The following is a 15129-nucleotide window of genomic DNA, read 5'->3' on the forward strand; positions in this document are numbered from 1 at the left end:
CACCATACAACGAGACCTTCAGAGGTGGTGGTCCAGATTTCTGTACACATAGGTACCTCTAATACCCAGTAGCACGTCCCCTAGCAATGATACATGCCTGTATTCATCGTGGCATACTATCCGCAAGTTCATCACGGCACTGTTGGTCCAGATTGGCCCACTCCTCAACGGCGATTCGGCGTAGATCCCTCAGAGTGGTTGGTGTGTCACGTCGAGAATAAACAACCCTTTTTAATCCATCCCAGGCATGTTCGATAGGGTTCATGTCTGGAGAACATGCTGGCCACTCTAATCGAGTGATGTCGTTACCCTGAAGGAAGTCATTCACAAGATGTACACGATGAGGGCGCAAATTGTCGTCCATGAAGACGAATACCTCGCCAATATGCTGCCGATATGGTTGCGCCATTGTTCGAAGGATGGAATTCACGTATTGTACAGCCGGTACGGCGCCTTCCATGACCACCATCGTAGTGCGTCAGCCCCACATAATGCCACACCCAAACAGCAGGGAACCTCCACCTTGCTGCAGTCGCTGGTCATTGTGTCTAAGGCGTTAAGCCTGGCCGGGTTGCCTCCAAACACTCCGACGATTATCTGGTTGAAGGCATATGCGACATTCACCGGTAAAAAGAACGTGATGCCAATCCTGAGCAGTCCTTTTGGCATGTTGTTGGGTCCACCTGTACTGCGCAGCATGGTGTCGTGCTTGCAAAGATGGGTCTCGCCATGGACGACGGGAGTGAAGTTGCATATCATGTACCCTATTACACACAGTTTGAGTCGTAAGACGACGTCCTGTGGCTGCACGATAAGCATTATTCAACACGGTGGCGTTGCTGTCAGTGTTCCTCTGAGCCATAATCCGTAGGTAGCGGTCATCCACTGCATTAGTAGCACTTGGGTGGCCTGAGCGAGGCATGTCATCGACATTCCTGTCTCTCTGTATCTCCTCCATGTCCGAACAACATCGCTTTGGTTCACTCCGAGACGCCTGGAGTGGACACTTCCCTTGTGGAGTACCCTTCCTGGCACAAAGTAACAATGCGGACGCAATCGAACCGCAGTATTGACCGTTTAGGCATGGTTGAACTACAGACAATACGAGCCGTGTACCTCCTTCCTGGTGGAATGAGTGGAACTGATCGGCTGTCGGACCCTCTCCGTCTAATGGAGGCTGTTCATGGATGGTTGTTTACATCTTTGGGCGGGTTTAGTGACATCTCTGAACAGTCAAAGGGACTGTGTCTGTGATACAGTATCCACAGTCAACGTCTATCTTCAGGAGTTCTGAGAGCCAGGATGATGAAAAACGTTTTTTGATGTGTATATTTTTAGAAATCTTCGTGCTGACGACTGGCGAAAAGCTCTGAAGAGTGTGACATTGCAGACCGAGGTGAACACCATCCTTTGTTTGTGGAGTCACGGTTGCCTTATAACGTGGAGAAATACTCTAATTTACCACATCAGAAGCTGTGTTTCTCGGGAGCCAAATTATAGACTCTGTTCTAGGAGCGAGCTTCTGAGCATTGAATTTGTGGAAGACACCGTCGAAAAAGTGATAGAACTACTCTGTCTAAGGCTGAAGGTTAGGACTGAAGCAAGTGAGAGAACAGAATCACACTTCACATGTGTGTGTGTGTGTGCAGTTAAGAAAGAAACTCCTAAGATTGGAAGTGTGTGTGTGTGTGTGTGTGTGTGTGTGTGTGTGTGCAGTTAAGAAAGAAACTCCTAAGATTGGACGTGTGTTTGTGTGTGTGCAATTAAGAAAGGAAAAGTAGAAATGGCTAGAAACGTCCGAACTGTGACGCTACAGTAGAATGCTGAAAATTGTATGATCAGGGGCTAAATGAGTAGGTATCAGAAAGTAATAGGGAACAAAAAGTCTCTTACCTTCATTTACCTAAAGAAGTGGTGTTTGGTTAAGGATCGAGGAATACTTGACGTGGCAGTGGCCTTAACACTGGTGAAGAAAACTGCGTTGTCCTGAAAGTTTGGTCAAGGAAATAGACAGACGCGATGATGAGGGAGAGATAACTAGAGATATTTATTTAAATTAGAGACAGTTTGTAACGCAGATAATATAATCTGAAAGAAAGTTTGCAGTAAATGTGAATAAGACTTCGTTTCCTCTTCCTTGGGATTGATTTGACGGGGCGTTATATCTCTCTCGATTATGTGCTGTGGACCTCTACTTACCAACAACAGTATTTATTTTTTTGGAATTCTTGTTTAGATTTTTGTCTACCAGACAAAGGATTACGCCTTACAGGTTACATTCTACATACATTTTTCCTCGCCTGACGCCCTCAGTACCCTCATTATTTCATGCTTTGCTTGTGTTTGTCCTTAAGTAGCACTTTAATTATATTCAAGTTCTTCTGCACCATTTTACCTATAGTTTTATATGGTGTTCTCGACCTGCAGACAAACAAAATTCAAATTCAATTTTTTTTTAGTATGTGACGTTAGTAATACTTCTTTTGTTAAAAATTAAAAGGGGGAGAGGGTCAGACGCCAATGCTAAGGTTTTGACAGGATATAATGAAGACATAGAAAACCGTCTGAAAGAATGGACAAAAGCATAGCACAGATAATGGCTTAAGAATTAGCGTAAAAAGTGAAGAAGACTGCCTGTGAGGAGACTAACGACTTGTCTAACATCAAAGCTGGGAGTAGCACAGCGCTGGAAGAAATGAAGGTATTTTCGTATCTATGACATAAGATTACACACGACGGCTGGAAAACGTAGGTATTAGTACGTTGACACAGGAGAAGAAAGCGCTCTTCAGTAAAAGATCTCTGATGGTATGACTTGTTGTTATGGAGCTAAGGAAGTTGTAGCGAATATGGACGATTAGACATCCAGAAAATAAGAACCAAGAAGCATTTAAATGTGTTGCATATGATGATGACGATGTTAGAATTTTTGGGTGTACGACATTGAGGTCTTTAGCCGCCATATTGAAGCCAGGGGTGGCGAATGTGGTTTAAAAATGTGTAACAATGCTAAAAACAGCAGAATAAAAGGGTAACATCTTTTCTAAACTTCTTGTGAAAGGAACACACAAACACATAAACAGACCTACTGCAAAAGCTTGTCACGTGCCAGTTCTTAAGAGACGTGTAAAAGGAAAAGGAAGGGCAAGAAAAGATGTTTGACCAAAACAGATACATGTATCTGGCTGATCACCAAACAAACAAATAATGTTTAGGAAAAAAACACAGATGTTTTATGGAATGGTCTGTTTAAAAGTAAGAAATAAAACAAATTAAAGAAACAGCATCATAGGGTGATGCTCGACGTCGTGCACAGCAGCTGAGAAGCTGTCAGATACCCTCTAGTAGTCTTCAAATTGTAAGAGTCTAATTTAAACACTGAACTTTAAATCCTCAGTTGGCACATCATTTGCTGGACTTGTAGTCGAGCATCATTAAAAGACGCATCAAATGTTTCTCTAATTTACACTGTGCAAAGGTGTTAATGGATCACCTTATTTGAAACCCTATCATTTTCCCCCATTGAAACACAGAAGTGTGACACTTGGCTAAAACATGCCTACAATCCACCTTTGCAATGAAACAAAAGTGTGACTCCCTGCGACGTCACCCTATTATTCGACGATGCTTCAGACATCGAGATGTCGACACATGCGAAAAAGAAGCTAGGGTTCAGAAGCTGTGACGTGTGAGGTGTGTTAATGACGCCACAATGGCACAGAATTTCACCACAGTTCTGCCCAACGCCACCGTGGACGTGTCTCACGATGGCAAGGTCATCACATCCCCTTACCCATAACTCACCTCTTCTATCGACTCCTCTGAAATGGAGGTCAGAAATGAGATGTTCAAAGTTGAAAGCACGGTTTTTTTTATTGGTAGCAAGGAAAACATGTCACAACACAACGTCGCTCATAATCGACACTAAAAGGCCTCAGGAGTGGTACAAGGGTTGCCAATGAAATCATCTCTTTCTTGAGGTGTTCATTTACACACATTTCGCGGTCGAAAACGACAATTTTCAGTGCGATGTACAACAGAACTACGTTAATGACAACAGTTGATACTACTGAAGCATTTCGGAAGATTCAGCCCTTCTCCAAGGACATGGTGCGGTTACAATCCTATTATACATAGTAGGGCGACCGCAATTTTTACTTCTGTATCCAGGGTGAAGCTACTAGGGACCACTCAAAACGATTGGTCGAAATTTGAAATGAACCAAAGCAGCAAAGGGTGTTTATGCTTTTTCAGCCTTCCTGTTCCGAGCAGGGGTGGTAATTGGCTGAGGGAGGGGGCGCGACATTGACACACGCGTGAACAGAATGGGAAAAGGGCCTTCTAGGACCCTGAAGTTCGGCAACAACTCGCTGTCACCTATACGCCTTTGTTGAGCACCTAAAAAATGTGTCTCTACAGAGACAACGTCTAATTCGTACGCGCCGGCGTGCAAGCAGCCCATTTGGCACCTTTGATCTGAGTGGTGATACACTGGTGCTCTAGCGCTGCTTGCGGGCGTGGTGAATCTGATATCGAAGGGGTTGACTATCCTCAGGGGCCTAGGAAGAATTGTCAAGGATTGTCACAGTATAGATACATTTTCAAGTGCCCAACGAAGGTGTGCACCTGACAAAAAGGGTGTTGCTGAACTGGCGGGTCTTAGAAGGACCCTTTGCCATTTTGTTCATGCATGTACCAATGTTGTAAGCTCCTATGATCGCGCCAGAGGAGGGAGCGAAACAGGAGGACTGAAAAAGCAGGAATACCCATTGCTGACTCAGATCACTTTCATATTTGGACCAGTGGTTTTGAACGGTCTGCAAATAAAGTTTTTTTAATTATCCTGATTTATTTCAAGAAAATAAACATTTTTCACAAAACTAGGGCTCCCAGTTTTCGTTGGGCTATGAAAATTCAGACACAAATTCATTGTGTAATTTTTTATCAAGGTACTAGTTTTTTCTTAATTACCCTGTTTAATTTTAAGCAATTAAATGTTTTTCGCAAGACTAGACCTCACATTGCTCAATTTGAACCCCATTTTTCCAATTTCCACACTCTGTCTAAGAAAATTTGCCCAAAAACCTTTTTCCTCAAATCGGTAATTACGTTTACCTTAATAACGCAGGTTTTTTAAAGCAATAAAATCTTTCTTGCAAATTTAAGCCTAACGCTGATCAAGTTGACACCTCATTAGCCCATTTCCAACTCATCGTTCGACCATGCAAATTCAGAAAAGAATCTATTGTGTAATTTATAGGGAGTCTAGTTTTCGTTCCGCTCAAACATTTGACCAAAAAGAATGCTCCATCCACCCTCCAACACACTGAAACTTCGAACCTAATAATTTGGAGTTTGGACAATTCCCAAGATTTTAAAATGTGTACCGCAATCGTCGTTGGTGAAAATGGAGGGTAGATGCCGTGCCAAATTTATGGCTTCCCTCCTGTCAGAGTATAAAATACACACTGTTAAAATGCACACTCCACAAGCTCCACGAACTGGTGGCTCCTCCTGCTGGAGCAAGAAGCCGTGGGTCAGAAGACTATGACCTATACAGAGACAAGTAAGTTCCGTTTCATTCTGTCTCTGTGACCCGAAGGAGGATTGCCACTGCCAGACAGTTGGTTTCACAGAATACGGTTTATTTTGTGACACTTCTCGCCACTCTGCCTCCCATTAACTGATGACTTTCTGACTCAATAGCAAGTAAATGGTTCGTGAGTGGACAGTAAATATTTCTAGTGTTCCCGGGATTGCTTCCTTGACCAACAGTAAGAGTAAGTGTACGGATAATATAGCTGACGGGCTGAAGTGGCAGCAATGCTTATTTGAGATTCAAAGGAGAAATAGAGAGAAAAACTTGGAATGTCGGAAAGTCATTATGTAGATATTGAATATAACAGTTACGTAGAAATGTATAGGGCAGCACATGATAGGAAAAAATGGAGGACAGCCTCAGAGAAAACTTTCTTATACAGCAGCGTGAATCTGCTTCAGATGTAATCTATGCTTCCGTCATTTTAATTAATTTGAGCAGAATTATTACACTTCTTCTATTGAATACTTGATTGTTTAGTGTTTAACAAGTCACAATTTTCTGTTTATTATTATTATTTTTTTTGGCGTCAAGGATACATTACTTGAATTGAACAGCAATGATGTTACTGGTTCAAAAATGGTTCAAATGGCTCTGAGCACTATGGGACTTAACTGCTGTGGTCATAAGTCCCCTAGAACTTAGAACTACTTAAACCTAACTAACCTAAGGACAGCACACAACACCCAGCCATCACGAGGCAGAGAAAATCCCTGACCCCGCCGGGAATCGAACCCGGGAACCCGGGTGTGGGAAGCGAGAACGCTACCGCACGACCACGAGATGCGGGCGATGTTACTGGTAACACACTATGCATATACTACAAATAAAATAGATTACGTCCATTTATGGTAATAAAAGTCTTAGATTAGATCGATAAATCAATAATATACATATAGATAAAAACACTAGGATGAGTTACATGTAAAAGAGAAAATGTGGTTTTTATAAACAGTAATATTGACAAACAGAGCTTCAAGTTGTAATAAAAACTACAGGTTAATATCGAAAGTATCCAGCCAGGAGATTGCTTCCTCAGAGACCTCATGTATGCTGGTCAGAGTTCCAGCATATTTCCGTAGGGGACACTCTGTGACTATGTGGTGTATTGTTTGTCGTTAGTATCCGCAGTCACACTTGGCACATTCAGCGATTCCCCACTTATGCTTCAAGTCCTGGCATCTTCCGTGCTTGGTGCGTATGCGATTTAGCGTGGTCCACGACCTCCTAGGTAAGTGGAATCCAGGAGGGACTCGTGTAGGATCAGCCATGAGACCTGCAGAATCGGGATTGGCTACGAACCATTCTTCCCGCCATGCTGTTTCTGGTTGGAATCCTTCAGAAGCAAACCTTTTTCCAAGTCTCCAGGAGGGTTTCCTGGACTTAAGACGTTGCCTTTGAGTGGCATCACAGTCCTGGTGTAGCGGTAACTCGGGATTCTTGGAGCACTTCTCCCGTTCCCTTTTCAACGCTGCTTGACGTCGTAACTTCGGTGGTGCAATATTAGACAGAACAGGTAGCCATTCTGTGGGTGTGGATTTTATTGTCCCAGATACGCTTCTCATGGCTACATTCAGCTGCGTGTCTACCATGGCTGTATGAGCGCTGTTCAGCCATACTGGGCTGCAATATTCCCCAACAGAGTATACAAGTGAGAGGGCAGTTGTTTTGAGTACTGATGCCTTAGCTCCCCAGCTTGTTCCGGAGAGTTTGTGTAATACATTGTTTCTGGTTCTCATTTTTAAAGCTGTTTCAGTTAGGTGTTTTCTATATGTTAGCGAACGATCCAAGGTCACGCCGAGGTATTTTGGGAATGGGGTATATAACAGCAACTGATTTATAAAGGAAATTTGCGGTTTATAGCGAGCATGCCTATTACTCAGATGGAAGGTGGAGGATTCAGTTTTATTTCTGTTTACTTTGAGTCGCCATCCATAAAAAAATTGATCTAGAATTCGCAGATCCTGAGTGAGAGTCATTTCTGAAGTTGTAAAATCGTTAGTCTGCGTCACCAAGGTTATGTCATCAGCATAGATAAATGTTCTTGCTTTCGTTTCTGGCAAGTCAGCGACATATAAATTGAAAAGTAGGGGGGCCAATACTGATACTTGTGGTAGTCCGTCATTTAAGTTGTATACCTTGCTTACTTGACCTTTTAGGTGAACTTGTAATTTCCTGCTGGACAGCATGTTATTGAATAGTTTTGCAATTCTTTTACATGGAATTATTCTTAAGAACTTAAGAAGCATGCCTTTCCGCCACACTGTATCATATGCTGATGTTAGGTCAATAAACACGGCCATAATTTTCTTCAGGTCTTCGAAGCCCTTCTCTATGTATGTTGCCAACGCTAGCACTTGATCGCTACAACTGCAGTCTCGTCTGAAGCCAGCCTGTTGTACAGGAATGTGTTTCAGGATAGTTGGTACTCTCTCCAGCAGTTTATAGCAGACACTTAGAAGTGCAATGGGTCTATAGTCTTCAGGATTGTTACCAGATTTTGACGGTTTCAGGATGGCAATTATTTTAGTTTTCTTAAAAAGATTTGGCAGTCTTCCTGTTGCGAGAATTTCACTAAACAGTGCTGTTAGCCACTGCACTGCACCTTGGCCAGCATGTTTAAGGAACTCCGGGTATATACCATCACAACCAGCCGCTTTACCAGATTTCAGAGTATCTAGGGCTGAAACAGCTTCGGCTGCAGAGATTTTCTGTGCAAATTCGGGAGGCTGTGCTTGAGACATTTTAGACTTTAGCTCATGTTTTATTTCTTTGGCTTTCTGCTTGTTGTTGTTGCTTGGTGTTCTTGTTATATTAACAATCCTGGCTGCTATTTTGTTAGGATTTATTTTGTCTGATAAGATATTAACTTTTGTGGCACTGCCAAGCTTTCTTAATAAATTCCAAGCTTTCTTACTCGAGTGTTGGAAAGACATGTTTTCAGTTAGTTCCATCCATTTCTTTTGCCTAACTGAATCTAGGGCCGAAATCAATTCATCAGCTACCTTGGTGTCTCGAGTCGTTTTAAATTCGTCATACAATTCTTCACATCTAGGGCTCCATCCAGGAATGTAGTTCTCTCTGTAGCCTCTTGGAATATATTTTCTGGCAATGGAATGAATTAGTCTAACAAAGCGGTCGTAGTGCCTAACTTTAGGTGGAATAAACTGAATAATATATTCAACCTCTTCAGAGAATTTTTCCCACTTGACTTTTTGGAAGTTCCGTCGTGGCTTTGGTATATACTTCACAAATGGGATTTCGAGTCCAATTTTCACCAGTACAGGTCGGTGTTGGCTTCTAGGGAAATCACTGAGCACCTTCCTGCTGCTCTGCTAGGGTAATACTTTGTTGTTAGTGGTAGCGAAACAGAGATCGGGAGTGTAGTCCTGAGCCCATCTAGCAGAGCGGAATGTCCCTTTGTCCTTCCCGTCAAATAGTAAGAAAAGGCGTTCCATTTCAGCCCATTCTGATACTTTCTCGCCATCTTCATTCGTGGTTCTGTAGCCCCATTGTGTGTTATGGCTGTTGAAGTCTCCAATTACTATTCCTGGATGTGGAATATTTTGAGCAGCTTTATTTACCCATGGTTGTGCTGGGGACTTATAGATGTTCACAATCTCTGTGTTGGCGACTTTCAGCCTGATGGTATGGATGTTATTTTCCGTTTTTGTTTGGACATCTGTTACCTCTTCAACATCATTCTTGATATATGTTGCAGATCCGTAACTTGCATGGTATGTCGCAGCAGCTAACGTGTAGCTAGGGAGCTTACACCTGGAATGAAGTTGGGTTTCGTCTGAGCAGTGGGTTTCCTGTAGTAGAACAACGTCCACCTTGTTTTCAATCAATATTTGAGTGAAATACTCACTTTTTACTCTGCTTGTTCCCTCTATGTTTAGCTGTAAGAGCCGGAGGGTATTCCGTAAGTCCTTTGTCAGGTAGTTCTTGGCAGAACTGTTTTGCTTCATTGCTATGTATCCTCTAACAGCTGGGATATCCTAAGGTAATTTGTAACCACCAGAGGTCCAGCAGCCTATATCTGTAGAATATTTAGCCGTAACTTAGTTACGTTGCCCGGGGTACAGCACTTGGAGGCTAGTCTACTTTGTACCCCACTTTCTGTTGTACTATACGTTACCACAGTTTTTTAAATTCTTAAAGTGAATTCCGTGTAAATGTCTCTTCCATTTGATGTATCTATTTTTCTTACAGATTATTGTCATAGTGTAGAAGGAGTAAAAGGCCGAGTCTCAGTACAACTAAGAATTTTCCTTTCGTATCTAACAACACAAACAGTGAAGAAGGTCTAACGTTACACATCTGTAGGCGATTTAACAGGTTGCTATAGAACTGAGACGAGGGAAGACAAAGATACGCGGCCCCAGGGCAGGTGCAGCTTATCAGCTGGTACCGGCCAACCAGGTACAAAGATGGGCAGCAGAAATAAGGAATATCTCAGAAAGTGGAGTTGGACAGTGGTCTCTCGATTAGCAGAATGCGTAATGCACTTGCAGTGACAGACTTTGAGACAATCTGATAGATGGCTAAGTTGTAGCTCTTAGAAATTCTGATATAAGTCACAGTCAAATATTAAAGCAAATCTGAATGTTTTTCCGATATCAGAGAAAAAGGGGCCCATTCAATGACACAGCAATATTTTCAATATGTGTAAAACTACATACGTTAATATTTTACAGTGACTAAGCATTCTCGCAGTTGAATTAACAACTTTGAAGTGCTTCATGCATTTTCAACAAACGACATCTCAGATGATGCCGTAGCCTTATAGTAACCATTTCTGAAAGCTGTGTTGTGTTTCTATTTTGTTTCTTGATATATTACGTTTTTTATAGCTTTTCATTGTGCAAATGACTGACAGAAATTAATACACTCCAGAACAAGACAATAAATGAATACAGCAAAAATATTTTATATTTTGTCATGTTCTGTATTTATTTAATGAATATGTTACTATTTCTGCCATATATTTATTCAACTACCGGCACTGATTACAATTGCTAATAAAAAATTATGGTAATTTAAGAAGTGGTCAATCGCTTGTGTTAGCTGACACCACCTTTGAAGACAGGGCTAAAAAACGTTTCTATCAAGTAGATGTAAATGATTGTTTACGCAATATTTAACGACAATTTGTTGTCATTTAACGTGACTGCATTGACCCAAGAATGCTTGATTATTTATTTATGAAAAAATATTTACTTATATTTGTTATCAATGGTCTGAGTGTGACCGAATGCTTATAATATTTCTTTATTGAAATACTGTTGTAATATTTTAGCTTAGTGTGGGAAGTGGTAGAATCAAATTATGTCTGTAGAACATAAGAACGATGTATTTTTGGTGGGGATGGCCTTCAGCGAATGGGAAAGCAAGCGGTGGCAGAACACCACTGGAGTCAAGTGGAGACAAACTCTTATTCAGTAGAGCAATCAAGAGAGCAGTTGAGTGTGCTTTTCCTTTAGCTCTTGAAGAAGCCACTTTATTTCGAGTTCTTGTAATCGTGTGGTTTCTGATCGTGTAGGTAACAGATGCTTGGCAGAAAACGGCTTCTGAAACACTGCAACTCAAACTGCATCATGGAACTGAGACTAGACAGAGCCTGACTTTCTACTCGTCATCTTACATGTATTAATTTCTAAATCCTGATGTCGTACTCTGAACTATTTTGAGTTGGTGAATATTAGACTTATTGTGATCACGAAATGAACTTAGTTGCCACACATCTTGGACAACTGTTTAGCTTGGGTATTCTGCTACCATTCTCGTAACACTTTCTATGCAACTTTACTGCGTTTGATAAGGTTAGTTATTGACTGTATTATACTCCGTTATCGGAGGACCACTTTCCGTTTGTTTGTGCTTTACTTTGTTGAATAAACATTATTCAGCGTCATCTGTCGTCTGTAACAAGAACAGACATTAGAATAGAATACTTCTTGTTAAATCATTCGTTTATATTTTACGAGTATTTTGAATTTTTGTATATTTTATTAACTCGCAGTTCTAGCAAACGCATAGACTATTTTAAAGCAGGATTACAGCTTCATGTAATTATTTTCAGCGAGTAAGGTGCTGGATATGGAAGAAGATATGTGGGGCTGAATCCTATGACCATATGGAGCTATTCCATTTAAAAAGAGCCGTGAGTATCCCAGTTATCTAAGGTGTGACCTACACTACTGGCCATTAAAATTGCTACACTACGAAGATGACGTGCTAGAGACGCGAAATTTAACGGATAGGAAGAAGATGCTGTGATATGCAAATGATTAGTTTTTCAGAGCATTCACACAAGGCTGGCGCCGGTGGCGACACCTACAACGTGCTAACATGAGGAACGTTTCCAACCGATTTCTCATACACAAACAACAGCTGACCGGCGTTGCCTGGTGAAACGTTGTTGTAATGCATCGTGTAAGGAGGAGAAATGCGTACCATCACGTTTCCGACTTTGATAAAGGTCGGATTGTAGCGTATCGTGATTGCGGTTTATCGTATCGCGACATTGCTGCTCGCGTTGGTCGAGATCCAATGACTGTTAGCAGAATATGTATTCGGTGGGTTGAGGAGGGTAATACGGAACGCCGTACTGGATCCCAACGGCCTCGTATCACTAGCAGTCGAGATGACAGGCATCTTATCCGCATGACTGTAACGGATCGTGCAGTCACGTCTCAATCCCTGAGTCAACAGATGGGGACGTTTGCAAGACAACAACCATTTGCACGAACAGTTCGACGACGTTTACAGCAGCATGGACTATCAGCTCGGAGTCCATGGCTACGGTTACCCTTGACGCTGCATCACAGACAGGATCGCCTGCGATGGTGTAGTTAGTGACGAACCTGGGTGCACGAATGGCAAAAAAACGGATGAATCCAGGTTCTGTTTACAGCATCATGATGGTCGCATCCGTGTTTGGCGACATCGCGGTGAACGCACATTGCAAGCGTGTATTCGTCATCGCCATACTGGCGTATCACCAGGTGTGAGCTTCCATCTGATAGTGAGTAGTGCCTATTTAATTTATTACTTTGCAACTGCATTTTAAATGCAATGATTCCTATAACTTAGAACACAATAATGATATCAGAAATATCTCCGGGAAACAAAATGCAGCTGACACGAATGTTCCCTACGCTATTCTCGTTAGGTTGTTGAGCATTCATCACAGCGGTGCATCGGTATGCCTCTGGTTATACATCTCGGTCACATCTTGTTCGCATTGACGGCCCTTTGAACAGTGGACGTTACATTTCAGATGTGTTACGACCCGTGGCTCTACCCTTCATTCGATCCCTGCGAAACCCTACATTTCAGCAGGATAATGCACGACCGCATGTTGCAGGTCTTGTACGGGCCTTTCTGGATATAGAAAATGTTAGACTGCTGCCCTGGCCAGCACATTCTCCAGATCTCTCACGAACTGAAAACGTCTGGTCATTGGTGGCTGAGCAACTGGCTCGTCACAATACGCCAGTCACTACTCTTGATGAACTGTGGTATCGTGTTGAAGCTGCATGGGCAGCTGTACCTGTACACGGCATCCAAGCTCTGTTTGACTCAATGCCGAGGCGTATCAAGGCCGTTATTACGGCCAGAGGTGGTTGTTCTGGGTACTGATTTCTCAGGATCTATGAGCCCAAATTGCGTGAAAATGTAATCACTTGTCACTTCTAGTATAATATATTTGTCCAATTAATACCCGTTTATCATCTGCATTTCTTCTTGGTGTAGCAATTTTAATGGCCAGTAGTGTACATCAGGTAAAGACGCTTCTGGTGTGCTCGAGCAGCTAGAAGTTGCCCTTTCGTACCTGACAATGCGAATAACGATGAAGCCTCTCCGCCGATTTGCTGTAGCAGCAGAAGGCTGGAACGGATTCGCCCCTTCGGGAGAACAGGGCTGCTCTAGGGCTGCTATCAGCCAGCGGGTGCCGTTCTTAGTCTTTGCGCGGCCAGAAAGGTTTTGATAACAGACAGCAGCCTCGCTCGGCCTCCTGCTTAAATTAACAGCCGACGACTGGCAGCGCTATGTCGCCAGAGAGCCCCGCTCGCCCTTGTGTGCAGCCAGCAGTCTCTCTTCACTCGAGTAGACCGCCATAAAAGTGCGCCCTCTGGGCTTTCTCTGATAAACTCTAGCCGGCCTTCTAGGTTGTGTTCCATTTTATACTCGCTGATGGTGTCCTTCCTCTCCCTTTCGCTCCCATATTTCTCAGCCTGCGCCACTCAGTCGCCTGCAGTTACTGCCTCGGCAGTAAACTCACTAAGCGCCTGTGCAACGCGAGGCTGGATGTCGCTCCTAGGGACGGAAAAGTGAAAAAGCGGAGATGAGTCGAGAAACTTCGTGAACACTCTCGCCTCTGTCCTTTGCACTTCCGCTTCATGTTCATAATACCTAGAATGGGAGCTTATGTAGCGTCTCGTAAAAGGCGGTAGCTTGTTGGTTTGCGGAGAAGACTGATGGATGCCAGCAACGAACTAAAACTCCGAAAACCATAATTGGAAGCTGATGAGTCGTAGGCTCTGGTTTGAAGAAAGAAAGAATGATAACATATAACAGAAATTGCCAAAAAATATGCAGATGGTGATAATGTATGTCCAAAAGCTTTTATTCATAGTTGTATTTATTTCAGTCCGACGACCCTATCCGTTCTCCCCATCCCCATAATATTATTCCTGCTTACATACAGGCATAGGCTTCTGCGTCCACAGTCAAATGTTCTTCTGAGTCTCTGGCCATATCATGTAGTAAAACAGTCAACCGTTTCAACAATAGTGGATGTGATCCTCATTAGTTTGATTGTATGTATCGCCTATGTTTCCATACGGAATGAGTAATTTGACTCACACAGTGAGGTCTTTCACCATCAGCGAAAGGAAATGTAGTCTTCGAAGATACTTCCGGCAGGCAGTGTTTAACAATAATGATTCAGAAAAGATATCTTAAAACAACCAAAACCTGTTACAGTGATAATGTTATTATTTTCTATTGAAGTGAGTACGGGAAGGATCTGATACCGTGAGTTAAGGAGACACGTGATTCGTAATAGTTCGTTATAAATTTGTTTGTCTTCATCAGAAAAGAAAGAAGCAGACACATAACAGGATTCAGGTTTGAATAACCATCTTCACATCTGCAAACAGTACATCGGATAAATGATCCCTCTACTTTCCATAGATCCGAAGACAGTTATATAACAACTATATTACTTTAAGTCAAAAAAAGTTTTGGTTAATAATGATTAAAGACTAACTTATCAAGGATGCAAATTGTACCTGTTCTTTTTCGTGGTAATAAACAAAAAAATGTTCAAATGTGTGTGAAATCTTATGGGACTTAACTACTAAGGTCATGTCCCTAAGCTTACACACTACTTAACCTAAATTATCCTAAGGACAAACACACGCACCCATACCCGAGGGAAGACTCGAACCTCCGCCGGGACCAGCCGGGTGGCAATAAACACTATAAATAAACAGGAAGTTGTTTGCTTTTCACAATGA

Source organism: Schistocerca nitens, chromosome 1, assembly GCF_023898315.1.
Source record: "Schistocerca nitens isolate TAMUIC-IGC-003100 chromosome 1, iqSchNite1.1, whole genome shotgun sequence".
Classification (NCBI taxonomy): Eukaryota; Metazoa; Arthropoda; class Insecta; order Orthoptera; family Acrididae; genus Schistocerca; species Schistocerca nitens.